A 17,281-nucleotide genomic window follows, 5' to 3' on the forward strand; every position below is an offset into this window, starting at 1 on the left:
TAAAAATATTTAACCAAACCTGTAAGAGATACCCTCTGATTAAGTGGGCTAGGAAATAACTTAGGTCAATTACTTTCTAAAATTTGCTAATGCAAAGTGAAGTGTTCTACACGCCAAAAAAAAAATTACGATTACAAACAAAATAGTAAATCTCCTGTAAAACCATTGTGTAATGAAATTAAGAGCACTTCACTTTATGTCATAGATTAATGGCCATTTCTAGAGTTAAATGGATAACTTAAGGTGGCCTCATTTTTAAGGCAAAATTCAAACTGATCCGATCCATGATCATCTTTAAAAATTTGAGATCAATTAGGAAGAGCAAGAAATTGCGAGAAATGATATAGCGAGAAAACGGGTTAGAATCATTAGGTGTCGTTTAGGGAAATAGTCCATATATTAAACTGTTGATTGTGTAGCAATTGTCACACAATAAATAAAAAGGAACCACTAGAACAAAAGGTAGGAGAAGATGAATATGGAACGTTCTTGAGGAACATAACTACATATATCCGTTGGATGGGTTACCCGCTGTTAATAAAATCATTTAAAAGATAGTTGTTAATGTGTTTTGGAACCGTTCACCTTCCCTCAACCCTTAAAACCCTTGCTCTCCCTGCGGCGGCGGCGCCGTCCGCGCTACTCTTTCCGGCGTGCGTCGCCGCAGGGTCATCCCCTGTTTCATCCTCCTGTCACTGTTAACTAATGTCCCCTTCACTTCTTTCCCCACTTCCTAGTTTTCTCTCAGCTTTAGCTTCCAAAACCTCTCTCAATCAAACTTCTCCAATTTCTTCTATCCCAGTTTCTACCATTTTCAGGGTGTTTTGTTTTGTTTTGCTGCTGCGAGACTGCACAGGAGTCAAGGGAGGTGCTCGATCGAAGTTCGAACATGGAAATTAAAATCAAAGGTAAAACTTTTCATTTAGAATTGAGTAATGGTTTTTTGAAAATTGGTGAGTTATACAACAATCGGAAAAGGTGGATTAATTTCCCAGTTAAATTGATTGATTGGGTTTCTGTTACACTTCAAGATTGTTCAGAATTGATTGAATTTGAGCATTGTAGACGATTTGGTTGTCTTTGGTGGAAAATTCAATCTGGTTATAATCGTTGGGGGTGGTTTTTGAAGTTAAGTGTGAAGATTAAAGGTTTATGGTATTCAGTTTTTGTCCCTGCTTTAGGTAGTGATAATCCTTGGAAAATTTTTGTTCATGCCTTTTTTCATGTTGCTCAAGAGGAATTGAAGGTTGTTGGTTTTGATGGTGACTGCCATAATGCCTGTTTGGATTCTTTTCTATTCTTCAGTACGATATTTCCCCTCCTTCTCATGATAGTGAGCTTAAATTAGAAGTGGATGCTCTGCTCATCTTAGAAAATATGCAGGTTGGTTCAAGTCATCCTAATTTAGAAAGTGAAATTCTTCATGTTAAGGAACCTAGTATATTGAACTTGTTCCTTTAGAGAACGTTGGTGTTATAAAGGAGAAGATGTTGGCAAATCCGGAGAGGTTGCCAGGAAAGGTTGGTGTGAGTGGCATTGCTAGTGCTCTTTCATTTGCAAATGAGATGTGCATCAATGGAGGAAGTTCATTTTGTATTGACGGAGATGAGGGTTCTTCTTGTGCTAAAGGAAATGACACAATATTAGATTCAGTTGGGGTTGTCAGTGAGGTTTCAATTTTATCACCGAATTCAATTATGAGCAACGTTGTGCCGAAGTCTTCTGTTCGGAGGCTAGCAAAGAAAAATCAATGTCCATTGCTTAATCATCTTGGTTTCAATCGTAGCATGGAGAAGAAAAATGGAATTCAAGTATCAAAGAGGCGGTGTAGTGTTAGTTATCCCAATGGTTAATTTGGTGTCGTTGATTCAAATCGTCTATGGAGTTCATGAGTTCTTTGATATGTCTTAGTTTGTTGTTTTTCAGTTAGTAGGCTTGTGTGTTTCTCGGTTCTTCATGTGGTGGGGTGTTGTTTCTTGCTTGTTGTGGTGTTGATACTGTTGTGGGTTTGTTGTGTTTGGAGCGTTTTGGTTGGCATTTTCATGTATTTGTCTTTCAAGATGTTGTAATCTTGAGTTTTCATTGTATGCTTTTTAACTCTTTTTTGAGTTTTAATGAAATGAACTAAATTATCAAAAAAAAAAGATAGTTGTTAATGTTGAATTAGATTCCACCTTATATTAAATCGTATTACTGGTTGGTGAACTAAATTACTTGTCAATCGAGTTTTTTATCCGATCCGGAGATAGGGTAACAAATAATGACGTATAAATAAGATGAGATTAATCGATTGGGTGAAGTTTAGAGTAATATGAAATTAATATTATTATAAAATTTTTATTATTAACAAGTACGTATGGCTGGCCACACAATTAATAATTTTATGGTCGTGCGTACGAAAGACAAACTAAATATATTAAATAATCATCCTGTCAAAAAAATATAATAAATAAGTTACCCTTTTAGTTAATATAAGTAACTCATAATAATACTCCCTTCGTTTCCTGAAGATCTTCCTTGTTACTGTTCCTACAAATACCAAGGAGGATCCATTTGTGTGGGGTGTGGGAGTGGGTAAAGTAGGAGAGAAAAGAGAGTTAAGATAAATAAACAAATAAAAAGGGGTTAAAGTAGGAGAGAGAAAGGGAGTAAAATTGAATTAATAATGTAATGCCATATGATAGGGACATGAGAGGGTAAAAAGGGGAGAAAATCCAAATAAGGAATAAAGTAAAAGAGGGAAGATCTTTTGAAAACACGCTTAAACAGAAAGAGGAAAGATCTTTAGAAAACGGAGAGAGTAGTATATAACTCCAAACAAAAATTTTATAAGTAACCCTTAATATCTAATATAGTTCTCTAATAAGTAACCCTGCAATTATAAGTTACCCTATATTATTACTCTCTCCATCTTTGAATAGTTTAAACACTTTTCTTTTATGTTTGTCCCAAATTAATTTGACACTTTCATTTTTGCATGATTCTTTGTGCCCACACTCTATTTTTATGAATAAAAAATTACCCAACTTTCTCTATACTACAATAAAAAAACTCCACCAACTCCTGTCGCATCTACTTTTTAAATAAAATAATATTTGTTAATCATACTACAATCTACCACCTTTAAATACGTGTTCAAAAAAGTATTCAAATCTTTTTGAGATGAAAAGAGTAATTAGTAACTTTAAAATACAATAATGAACCTTATATGTGGACTGGCCACACACTGTTCACTATATATATATGTATGACCAGTCACATATATGACTTAGCGTATTACTATTATTATCTGTACTTTTTACTTACATTTTTATTTTAATTTACCAATCTTATTTCCAATTTGCCTTTATTTCTATAGCTTTATTTATCATTATTTTATTCTCTATTAGAGAGTATACTAGATTTTTGGCCCGTCATTCACGGGTTAAAAGAGTCAGTAATAAAGTAAATTTCTTTGTTGAAGAAAAATATAATAATTTTTTTAACAAACTTAAGAAGTAATTAAATATTACGATAATTGATCAGAAATATATATTATGCTTAATCTATAAGTATAACAATTGGCTCAAAACTTGGTTTATTCTTATCAAATCAATTTTAGTTGAGCCTTATTTTTAAGTACGAGATGAGTTTGGGATTGAGATTAATTATGTTCGAACTCCGTAAAATTAATCAAATCCAAGCCGATCCATATTAAAGCTTGCGGCTCTGTTATGCTCGGCTCGTTGCCAACCCTACTAATCATGATTCTTACTGTACAAAATTATAGGGTAGTCAAACGTTAAAATTGCACATGTTTATATCATTTAAACTAAATGACAGTTCTTCTAGTTTATTTTAATTCATCAAATACTTTTAAGATTTAACATAGTCCTCTAACCTTAAATAGGTCATTCCAATTCCACACACCTCGCAACCGTACTAGAAAGAATTAGGAGTACTTATCGAGCGAGCCGAGTCCGAATAGCTAGCACTGGTACTCGGCTCGAGCTCGTTTAATTTTTCATGGGCTCGATTCGGCTCGTGAGCTTGCCGAGCTTGGGGGAGCCGAGCTCGGCTCGAGCTCGTGATTAGAATTTGCTGCTCGAGCTCGGCTCGTGAGCTCGATTAGGCTAGAGCCTTCACTAGTAGAAAAAAGGCTACTTGCTGCGGTTAAAAAGTGCCCTATTGCTGCGGAATAGGACGCGCAGCAGTTAAGGACGCAGCAATAGGTATAAATAATATTGCTGCGGTTTTAAACCGCAGCAATATAACGTAATATTGCTGCGGTTTTAATGACCAAACCGCAGCAATATTAGGAATTGTGGTGAAATAAGGTGGCCCAGAAAGGTAATATTGTTGCGGTTCCTAGCCCAGAACCGCAGCAATATTACTTTTTTTATTATAAAAAAGTAATATTGCTGCGGTTCTGGGCCAGAAACCGCAGTAATATTACTTTTTTTTTTTTATCAGATTTATAAGGGATATTGTTGCGGTTTTACCCGTAAAACCGCAGCAATATGTAGTAGTACAGGTAAAAAAAAAATTTTTTTTTTTTGGTATTTTGTCATCAAATTTGAAAGATCACCACCGGAGTCAAAATCGTGGACCACCCTTCAGATTCATCCCACTACTGAAGTGAGATCACCACCGGAGAGAGGGAGAATTCAAGTGAGACTGCTAAAAGTCGGATCTTTCCTTTACTAAAGTAAAGCATTTCATTGACCGCTTCAAACTCGTGAGCAAATCTCTTTCTTTGCTAAAACTCGTAACCATATATGACAGAAGTACATAAAATTAATATTGAAAATTAATTTAAGCCCTAATTACAAAAATATATAACAAAAATAAAACAGATCTGGAAAAAAAAATAAAAAAATAGAAATTAAAAACAAAAAGAAAGACGTAAGTGGACGAGGGCCAAAATAGCCGGACGGTGCGACAAACACGACGGCGTTGGTGTGAATGGTGCGAACGAACTCGACGGCGCTGGTTCGAACGAACTCGACGGCGCTGGTTCGAACGAACTCGACGACGCTGGTTCGAACGAACTCGACGACGCTGGTGCGAATGAAGTCGACGGCGCTGGTGCGAACGGTGCGAATGAAATCGACGAAGCGGGCGAACGACCGTCTCCACCACAACACAGATCGGAAAAAAAAACCGATATTAGAGTCCACCACCACTGTCGAAGATGAAGGGTGAGGGTCAAGGTGAGAGGACGAGTGGGATCTGAGAGTGAGGGGCGGCGAGAGGAGAGAGGAGTGAAGAGTGAGCGTGAAAGAGAGAGGAGTGAGGAGTGAGCGTGAAAGAGAGGAGTGAGGGTGAAAGAGAAAGAGAGCGGCTGTGAGTTGTGAGAGAGGAAATAAGACAAACCCTAACTGAGCATGCTTTATATATATATATTTTATTGATATTGCTGCGGTTTTGTACAAGAACCGCAGCAATATATTAAAATATTATTAAAAATAATATTTTAATATATTGCTGCGGTTTTTTTCAAAAAACCGCAGCAATATATTTGGTCAAAAAGTCAACTTTTTTAAATTTTTTTTTCTATTACACGATATTGCTGCGGTTTTTGGTAGAAAAAACCGCAGCAATATATTTGGTCAAAAAGTCAACTTTTTTAAATTTTTTTTTCTATTACACGATATTGCTGCGGTTTTTGGTAGAAACCGCAATATCTTTATTTTATATTTACCTTTTCTTTTAACGTGATATATTGCTGCGTATGGGTAAAACCGCAGCAATATCTTTATTTTATATTTACCTTTTCTTTTAACGTGATATATTGCTGCGTATGGGTAAAACCGCAGCAATACCACCGCAGCAAATAGCATTTATTCTACTAGTGCTTCGAGGGTTGCTCCTCTCTATCTTTTTTGTTTTCTTTCTCTTTTTAATTGTTTTTACCTTTTCTTTTTATTTTCTTCTACTATATACCTTAGTTAATATCTTAAAAGAAATGCTTTATATAATTTTTAATATATATAAATAATTTTTTAATATATAAACAATTTTTTAATATAAAATATTTCTTAATATGAAATATTTTTTTAATAAAAAATATTTTTTAGTATAAAATAATAAATCGAGCTGTTCACGAGCTTTACGAGCCGAGCTTTGCCTAACACGGCTCGACTCGGCTCGTTTAAGTCTCGAGCCGAGCTTTGACCGAGCCGAATCCGAGCCGCTCACGAGCTTGTCAGACTCATTATCACTCCTAGAAAAAATATATCGGCAATTGGCGAAATATATTTTTCTCTATATATTACCTTTGAATAAGTTCCATGTTCCACAACGCCTTCCCACAACTTAAATTTAGCATAAAATGCTATCTTTTTTAGTAGTTGCTTAAAGTCCAGTACAATTTGCGTCACTAAGCTGATCCCACCATCACGTTCCTTTGCTCTTGTAGATTGTCCTCTCTTATTCCATGTTTCGTCAGCACCTTAATTATGTTGCTCTTTCACCACAATATATGAAAAATAAATATATAAAAAATCATAAAAATCACTTTTTTGCAACTCGGTTTCCTTGTTGACTGGAAAACATGGTGTCAAGTGTCATGATCATGTTTGGGACAATTTTCGACATTCGCATAACATCTCCAATATTATAAAAATCACGGTGAGAACAAATTAAAGGGATGGACCTTTCCGCCGTATTTCCATCTTAAGTTTTATATTCACACTAAGTTTGTACATATGATGCAATCAAAGATAACACCCCACGAGTAACACATAAACGAGTATTGATTCAACGGTAAAACTTAAGATCATATGAAAAGGAACTGAGGTTACTCCCTCCATCTTGTCAAATATGGGCCTGGACCGCACCCATCACAAGGAGAGAGAGTCCACTTCACAACATAAAGGAGGTTCCACCTTAAAATTATATGGCAATAAGGGGAGTAATCCCTTTGTATTATAAAATGAACCCATCTCTCTTATTTAATCAATATGGGACACTCACATGTGGTGTACGCTATACATTATAGCTTCAACACATCTTCAAATATGAAGCATATATGTGTTTATGAAAATTTACTTTAACACAAATATCTTTTGTAATGCAAAGAACTTTAAACATAAATTTTACAGCATCACTTATTGGTAATGATCGCTTCACATCATTTGAGTTTTGTTTTGATGTCATTTTTGTCATCTATATTCGTATTTTGATATGTCGCATGTTTTTTTGTTTGATGTTATGTTGTCTTTTATTTCATATCATTTCTTAATTTTTTAGTGTCATAACTTTTATTTGATGTGCTTTTGTCATTTATTTCAAATCATTTCTCATATGTTTGATGTCATTCTACTTTCTTTTATTGGTAATTAAAAGTAATATAAACCAAAGAAATTACAATTAAGATGAGCTTAGCACAAGCTCAATACAACTAAACTGGACATGCCCAGTTTTACAAACACCCAAGCAATTTTTTTTTTTCACTATCTTTCACTTTAGCACTAATGATCTGTACAATTCTATGCTTTATAGTAAATTTTATCTCTTTAACAATATGCTCTATAGCCCCCCAATTTTTTAAAAAAAAAATTATGTTTTTTCATTATAAAAAAAAAGTTAAAATCGTATTGTTGTGCTTGAACGCTAAAGTAAAGAAGACTGCAACACTGCAAAGATGGAAACTCAGCACATGGATATATGGGATTATGGAAAAGGTGGAAAGTCATTTGTCCGATATCTGCAATACTCTAAATTGTCTGGCCCACTCCCATGCTTTTTATTTTTGGAAATGGGACCCAACAATAACAAATAAACTTTAATCTAAAATATTAAAAGATCTAAACTTATAAACCTACAGAATCACTTTATCACAAGTTCCCCCCCCCCCCTCCAAAAAAAATAAAGTTCTCGCAAAAAATTCTCTCCTCAGTCCTCACTACCTTTAAAACTTGAACCACTTAGGCTATATTCTTTTCAACTTCTTTAAGCACTCTAGTGCTTATTTCAGATTTGATCACATCAGATCATAAAAGTTCAGATCATATTAGAAAAAACAGATCAGATCAGATCAGAAAAAATCAGATCATATCATAAAAGTTCAGATCAGATCGGATTAGAAAAATTTAAGCCTTATCCAAAAAAAAATTCTAATAATAATAATAATAATAATAATAATAATAATAATAATAATAATAATAATAATAATAATAATAATAATAATAATAATAATAATAATAATAATAATAATAATAATAAAATAATAATAATAATAATATATAATAATAATAAAAATAATAATAATAATAATAATAATATAATAATAATAATAATAATAATAATAATAATAATTATTATTATTATTATTATTATTATTATTATTATTATTATTATTATTATTATTATTATTATGATGTAAGAAATGACATGAACCACGAAATAAATGAATTCGGGTCAAAGTTTGTGACACGTTTTAAGAACATGGGTCAACATGACACGACTCATTTATTACATATGTGTACCTATATTTATATAAAAAATTTAAAACTAATTCATTAATTTAAATGATACGACAATGTAGTAGTTGTTGTAAGTGTTGGAGTTGTGAATTTGAATGATATTGAAAAAAAGTAACAATAACAAGAACAATAACAATAAGAACAAGAAGAAGAAGAAGAAGAAGAAGAAGAAGAAGAAGAAGAAGAAGAAGAAGAAGAAGAAGAACTGAAAAGTTCAGATCAGACCAAATCAAAAAAGTTTGGATCAGATTATACCAGAACAGAAAAGTTCAGATTAGATCAAACCGGATTAGAAAAGTTTAGATTAGATCAGACTAGATCAGAAAAATTTAGATCATGTCAAACCCGATCAGAAAAATTTTAGATTAGATCAGATCTGAAAAGTTCATATCAAATCAGGTGTGATATTATTTGATCAAATCAGACCAAATCAGATCAGATTAGATCAGAAAAATTCAGATCAGACCACACGAAAAGAACATAGCCTTAATCTCACACCCCCCCCCCCCCGAGCCAAGCGCTTTAATCCCACCGTCCACGCCGGCATACCCTAACGGCTAAGGTACACCAATCACCAATCTTATTACCTGTAGACCCACCACCACTATTCAATATTCATGGCGTTGAGTTTTTTTTTTTTTTTTACTGTTATTAATTTCCTAAATTTTTTTTGAACCTTTTTTGGCTAATATGTGAATTTGCGGATTTGAATAAGAGTATGAAATTAGGTGTTGTTAGTTTATATGATAAATTATAGGGTAGTAATATGTAATTTATTAAATTAATAATAATGGTAATTAAAATAAAAGTATAAAATTAGGTACTGTTAATTTCTTCACATGATAATTTAGTTTTTATTTTAGTACTTATAAGATAGTAATTTATTGGGTTAATTTTCATATAGTTAATTCATGTGGAATGATAAATATAGGAAATGATATGTGATACAACTAGATAAAAAAAACAAAGGTAATAGAAAAACAACCCGATCTTCAATAATATTATTTCTGTTTTACACCCCTGAATTTGAAATCTTGGCTCTACCACTGCTCTATAGTATGCATACTTGCCTCTCAGTAAGCAAAATTTATGTTCTTCCATAACTTTCATTTTGTGTCATATACAAATTCGATATGTTTCATGTCATTTAAGTTTTGCTTGATGTCATTTATTTTGTCATATGTGTCATATATTTCTGATCTGCTTCATATCGTCATTAATAATTTGTTATACAATAAGTATATGGTGTAGCATGTTACATCCAAAAAGTTCTATTATATATAATATGATAAATAAAAATTATAAAAATATATCATCAAATTTGTCTTAAACAATACTAAAATAAGGTTATTTTCTTATAATTTATCAACATGAATTGAGCGTAACTAATAGTCAAAATTCGATATTATTGTTGTTGTTGCTGTCCAACAAAATAAGCTATTGTTGTTTTTTTTTTTTTTTTTTTTTTGGCGACAAGAACAAACAGGAAACTTAAACTAATTTACCTAATCTAGCCGCTATTGCTAAATTGTGCGCTGCGACAATTTCCTCTCTACGAACCTTCTTTATTCCCCATTGAAGAACTCGTCGACACAGAGCCCTGAAATCATACATAATTGTGGCAATCTCTACTGCGTGATGAGGGCTTTTTGCAGCACGGAGAACTTCCGTCGAGTCTGAAAGAACTTGTATATTACAGAATCGTTTTGAGTAAGCTTCGTAGAGACCTCGATACACTGCGAGAGCTTCAGCTTGTAGAGATAAAGAAGCTGAAACTATGGCGTTGCCCTCAAATATCTTTTCTCCATTCATATACGCCGTCCACCCTATTCCCGCTCTCGGATAGTTTAGTTTGTGTCTCTTCCAAGCTCCATCTACCAAAACTTTGCATGCATCTTGTTGATCAGTATCTAGAAGGGGCGAGGCCCTCTGGTGAGAGTCATACTCAGATAAACCTCCCTTAAGCTGATTCCCTTTTATTCTATTACTTTCGTCAAATTCTTCGAGAAGGGTGTTTTTCCTTTGTAATATAACAGACGGGTGTTCGAATAAACTCCTAAACACTACGTTATTTCTGTAAAGCCAGATTGACCAGAGAGTAGTAACAAACTCTCTAACCCTCTCGGACCTTACCCCGTCTTCCCGCCAAAAAAGCTGTAAAAAATTTCTGATCCAATCGTCTATCGGAATGTATTCACTTGACTGAGTATTGATTCCAAGTGCAGAAGAATACCATATTCGAGAAGAAACCTCACAGTCTCTGAACAGGTGCCTTTCATCCTCGGGAAATTGATGACAGATATTGCAGTTAACACTTATGGGAATGTTGCGCTTTGCTAAGTTGCAATTGGTGGCTAGGGCTTTTTGATGAAGAAGTCGCCATATAAAAATCTTCCATTTGGGTCTAAGATCAGAAGCCCAGAGTTTACTCCAAAACTTCCTTTTAGTGTAAGAGGGTTCAAGGCTTCCTCTTTGACCAAGAAGGAATGCGTAAGCATCCTTTACTCTAAAAGCTCCATGTTTAGACTCACTCCATGCGAAGTAATCCTGAAGATGCTCCCTACGAATGTAGGTTGTAAGATCCTAATAGACGATTCTGGCATGAACAACTTCCAGATAAGCTCAGGGTTCCACTTTTTTTGATTGGTTACCATTAAGTCCTTAACAGTTCGTAACCCGTTTTCCTGCAAATGTACTCCAGGCTTGAGCTCGATGGGATTTCCTCTCAACCACTTATCATCCAGTATTTTTGTGTCAGAGCCATCTCCTATTATTTTGGTGAACCCTCCCACACAATCTTGAATAGACCTGCAAAGGCCCCTAAAACCCCAAGAGGCTCTGCCCAATCTTGACTTGTTGAGGGTCAAGCTGACTGGGGAAGCCTTATATCTTGCTATGTACACTTGGGATATCAGAGTTTGGTTTGAGTTATGAATTCTGACTGCTTGCTTTGCAAGTAACGCTTTGTTAAAGAGATGAACGTTTCTTATGCATAATCATCCGCTTCCTTTAGGTAATTCCAGAGTTGACTTTCCTTTACAATAGATCGGTTTTCTTACACTGGTACCAGCCCACAGAAATCTTGCAAAAATGGAGTTTAACTTATCTGCTGTTATCTTTGGAATGAGGAAAGTGCTGAGAATGTTCAGACTGAGCATAGAGAGGACGCTGTTAATTAGGATGACTCGTCCAGCTAACGAGAGGGTTAGACTGTGCCAACTTGAGAGCTTTTTTTTCAACCGTCTCAACTAAAGGTTGGAACATTCTGGAGCTCCTGCCATTCACCTCGATGTTTGCACCTAGATATTTCCCAAGTGAGTCTGCAGTTGGGGTGTTCGCTGAATCTCGCATCTGTTGACGACAGCTTTGAGGCGTGTTCGGACTAAACATGATAAGGGACTTATGGTAGTTGATGACTTCGCCTGATATTCTGCTAAATTTGGACAAGATGCTCTTCACTTCATCACAAGATTTGGGATTGGCTTTAAAAAAAATCAGAGAGTCATCTGCAAAAAAGAGGTGAGACACGGAAGGACCCATTCTGGCTATCTTAATTCCTTCGAATGATTTGTCAGCCATTCCTTTAGTAAGCATTCTAGACAGAATATCCATAACGAGAATAAAAAGATATGAGGATAGAGGGTCTCCCTGCCTTAGGCCACAAGTAGGTGCGAATCTAGAAGTAGGCTCCCCATTGACAAGGATTGAGTATAGGGGTGAAAGTAATACGGTTTAAAACCGAACCAAACCGAAAACTAAACCGAATTAGAAATTCGGTTCGGATTTTTTTCTAATTTGGTTCGGTTTGGATTGAGAAATTGGGGAAATTCGGTTTTCGGTTCGGATTCGGTTTGAGGATGTGAAAAACCGAAAACCGAACTTTGAAACCGAAATATAAGTATAAGCCCAAAGCCCCATTATCCTTCCCAGCCCATATATAAACTCCCTTAAAAACCCTAAGTCTTTTTAATTTCTCTCCTCTTACACGCCTCTCTCCTCTCTCCTCTCTCCTATCTCATTTCCTGGCCTCTTTCATGCCTCTTTCTTTGTTTCTCAGTTTTTTGATTTCTCCCTCTCTAATCTCTCTTGTCTTTCCTCTCTCCCCTCTCATATCATTGTATCTATTGTTCTTGAATTTTCCTATAAAAATTATGAACTCACAAATTATTCTTTAACCCACGACGACACGGGTAGTTAAGAGGATAAGATGGAGATCAAAAATTATATGCAATTTACCCCATCTAATTAAAAGGCAAGTTATTTACGAAGTTTTTTTTAGTTTAGTCTATGAAATTTGCATGCTTTTGTTTTTTTTTGTGAGTTTATACTTCGATCTATTAAATTTGCTCGAAAGTGTAAATTTTTTCATTTATATAATCTTAGATCTCTAACTTCTCGCGTCTCTCTCATCAAATTTGTTGTGTTTTTTCCATGATTTTCTTATATGCAGGTTGATTGGGAAGAACAAGCTTTCAAATTAGGGTGATATCATCTCTGAAATTTTAGAATTTATGTAGTTTTAGTGCTGTAATTTGTAATTTTATCAATTATAATAGTTGCATTTCTGTTGTTTTACTATATTTTGTAGATCTATTAATTATAAATTTGGTTGTGTTTTTTTTTAAATTTTAATTTTGTCATTAATCTGGGAAAAATCGGTTTTCGGTTCAGAACCGAATTGGACTTTAAATTTCGGTTTCGTTTGGTTTGGTTCGAGATTTAGTACGGTTTGGATTTGGTTTTAAAAATTCAAAACCGAATACCGAACTTTCACCCCTAATTGAGTATGACACTGTAGTTACGCACTGCATAATCCAATGACGACACTTGTCTGGGATTCTCATTTGCGACAATAACCAATCCAAGAAGTCCCAATCCACTTTGTCATAGGCCTTAAACATGTCGATCATTAGAGCCGCCAGGTGCTGCTTGCCTTTTGTGTGCTGCTTGATATTACTGACCAATTCATGAGCAATTAAACAGTTATCCACCATGATTCTCCCGGGAACGAAAGCGTTTTGGAATGGAGAAACCAACTCTTTCAATATTGGTTTAAGACGATTGGAAATGACCTTTGATATGATTTTATAAATCACATTACATAGGCTTATGGGACGAAACTGACTTGCTTCTTCCGGTCTTTCTGTCTTGGGAATGAGGCAGATGTTTGTGTAATTCCATTCCCTTAGCATGTACCCTGTAGAGAAGAAATGAGAGACCGCTTTCCAAATGTCATTACCTACCGTTGACCAGTATTGCTGATAGAACAGTGCAGGAATACCGTCTGGCCCCGGTGCCTTTAGGCTTCCCATTTGAAACATGACTAGTTCCACTTCTTCAAACGTGACTGACTTTGTCAAAAGGATTTGCTGCTCATCAGATAATTGTGGTATCAAACTCCGTATCGTGGAAAGCTCCTCCCAGTATTCGCTGCCGTGATGTCGGCCTTGATAGATCTGAGAAAAGTATTCCAGCATTTCCCTTTGGATTTCCTTTTTATATGATGTCCAGGTTCCCGCGGCTGATTTAAGCATAAGAATTTCATTGCGCTTTCTTCTACTCTTTGCTTTCCGGAAGAACCATTTAGTATTTGAATCTTCCCAAGCTCTATATTTACTCTTAACCCTTTGTTGCCAATATTTCACCTGTAATGCCAATTTTTCCCTTGCTGATTTCACTACTTCCTCTTCCTGGACTTCCCCATTGAAACATGGAAGATTTGCTTGGGCTTCGCCGCATTGATCTAGACACTCTTCCCAGCTAATATTATTTGTTCTCTTGAACTCTTGACACCATTTAAATAGACGATATCTTATGTGACGACACTTTTGGGCGATGCAAAACATTGGGGATCCGTTAACTTGGGAATGCCAGAGCTCGATAATGATATTCGAGATTTCCTTAAACTCCAGACACCAAGCTTCCATTTTAATTGGGGATCTTCTTCGTTCTTGTGGTGGGGAAGTGTGAAGAAGGATAGGACTATGATCTGATATTAGTATGAGTAGGTTTAGGGTTATTGCTTCTGGATTTTTTTGGATCCAATTTTCTGAGGCATACACTCTATCCAGCCTCTCATATATCCTATTCTCAGCTGATCTATTATTGCACCAGGTATAAGATTGGCCATGAAAGCTTAGCTCCGACAGCCCCAAATTGCTTCTCCAGTTAGAGAATTGCTCTTTCCCTGGAATTACCTCTGATCCCCCCAATTTTTGATTTAGAAATTCTACTTGATTAAAGTCTCCTATAACTACACTATCTAGCTTATTTTGCATTATACATCGTGTAATACTATCCCACAACTCCCCTTGACTCTACATAAGGCGATCCATACAGCAAAATAAGGTTCCATTTATATATATTACATCATCTACTACATCATTTATAATACAGTCAAAGTGATTAGCAGAACTACCAGAAACATTCATATCTACATCATTATACCAAAAGACCGCCAGGCTACCTACGTTATTTATAGCGTCAACAGTGGCTACTCCTGAATACCCAAAATACGCAGCTAGCTTATATATATCAGTAGCGGTAGACTTAGTTTCTGACAGGAACAATATATTAGGAGAGAATTTGCGGACAAGCCAGCTCATAAATGGAATTGTAGGGGAGTCCGCTGATTTTAGACCCCTACAATTCCATGCCAATATCTTCATGGGGCGCCCGGAGACTGTTTAGGCCCAGTCTCGAAGCCATCTTCACCAAAAAACACCATGTGCTTAAATTTCTTAAATTTGCGCATTATTTCCTGTCGTTTGTCAGCGATCCATTTATGCAAATTCAAAGTTACCTCATTAATGAAACTTTCAAGGATTGGTTCAAATTCTTCAAATTTCCTTTTTTTGTCACAGACCAAAGCTTGAACTACCACTCGTTTGGGCTTAGGAGGTCGGCCCGATCCACGCCGAGGAGGTTCCATCACAATTTTTTCAGCATCATTTAAACTTTTTTCAGTGATGGGCTTTATTTTATTTTCTGTAGCAGAAGGTGAAATATCTTCTAGTTTTGGCTCAGTTGGGCTTACCTTCTCCTTACCTTTTGAACCCCCATCTGAAAGCGACTTTTTCTTATTCTCCATCACGACCATTTCACGTGTCGCCTTATTCCCAGACTTAAAATCCTCACCTTTTGATACTGTGACTTCAGCAGAGAGTTCCTCATGTTGCTGGATGGGAACTTCAACCAAAGTTTCAGGATTATTCTTTGCGGCATCCAGAACCTCCGAGAGTTCGTCGAACTTTCTTTTGCGCGATAAGAAAACTTCATCCTCTGCTGCCGCCATTAGTGGTGTTTGCGGAGTCGGCCAGCACGGAAAGATGTGATGATCAGCAAACTCCGCAGATGGGAGACCTGCAACTGCAGAGTGAAAGGAGCTAGAAGAGCCGGTTTGTAACGAAGAGTGAGAGCCTGGTAAAAGAAGAGGAGTTTGAGGGGCATGAGCTGAGCTTGATTCTTGCAGAAGGTTTTGAAGTTCTCCCCAATTTATGGAGTCACTTAAAGAGTAAGGATCAGCATAAAAGTTTCCAGCATATATAGCATCATCTGAATTAAAGTAGGATGACAAGCTGTGTGGAGCTAGCGAGTTTCCCCACGAATTTCCTACGTCATTGTTATTGACGTATTCCATGTTGTCTTCATGAGGGAATAAGTCAGGTAGGTTTTCGAATAGTACAGGAACATTAAAGTGAGAATTGTTAACTTCTTCTGTAGGTTGAGAGTGATGTATATTAAGTTGGGAGTGAGATGGTTGGGTGATAGAGTTTGAAGAGTGAGGAGATGAATGAGTAGAATCCATATTGACTTGGGTGTTATCATGTGAGGAAAGGGAGGAAATTTTTTTTGGTGAAGAGAGAGAATGTGTAGAAGTATTTATGGTATTAATATTAAGAGGAAGAAATGACCCGATTTGGAATGGTTTAGCTAAAGAAAATGGGTTTAGATTATTGTTCCTTACATGAGAAGCATTAAAATGAGGAGAGAGAGTGAGATTATGGGCTGGAAATCTCACTTCAGCCGCCTGATTTGCTGTTGCGTCAGATGTCTTCAGTGCATTAAATGCACTTGAAATTTTTCTCGCAATTTTCTTGTGTTTCTTTTTGAAGGAAGGAGCTTTAATTGGAATGACAGATTTGCCCCTAGCTTGCCTCGTATTTTCCTAGTCAACGAGATGGGCCCGAAGACGTGACCCGCACATGAATTGGCTTCGTGTCTAAAATGCTGCTGCCTTGACCCATATGCATTGGGCCTCGTTGATGGGCCAGAATTCCCGCTGGCGTTACTGGCTTCATGAGTTCTAGGAGATACATGACCCGAGGACGCATTTTGCATTTCTTCATCAATAGGGTGGTTATCATCGTCACCTCCACTATCATTATCTGAACTACTACTTGATGAGTAGACCATTGGTGTTCTCCTTGGCTCATCTAATTTGACTATCGTTGTCATGAACTCTGGGGAAGAAGGGAGCCCTATTATTTTATTCGAGTACAACGATGCGTCAGGACTCCCAAACATTACTGGAGAGTCGGGAATACTTGCCTTTGAGATAGCCTTTTTTATGGACTTCTTTGCTTTCTCCCATGGAACTAAACATATCGAGCTTTTATGACCTATCCTTCCACATCTCTTGCAGAAGATATAAACTCCTTCATATCTGAGATCAATCCAAATTGACCGTCCTTCTTGCATTTCAAGATACATCCCTGGTATTAAAGGGAATTTTACTTTTATCCATACGAGCGCTCGAAAGTGCTTTTTGAGACCGGATTGGCCAGATGCTTCATCATAATAGAGAACTTTCC

Source organism: Beta vulgaris, chromosome 8 (assembly GCF_026745355.1).
Source record: "Beta vulgaris subsp. vulgaris cultivar EL10 chromosome 8, EL10.2, whole genome shotgun sequence".
NCBI classification, from domain to species: domain Eukaryota; kingdom Viridiplantae; phylum Streptophyta; class Magnoliopsida; order Caryophyllales; family Amaranthaceae; genus Beta; species Beta vulgaris.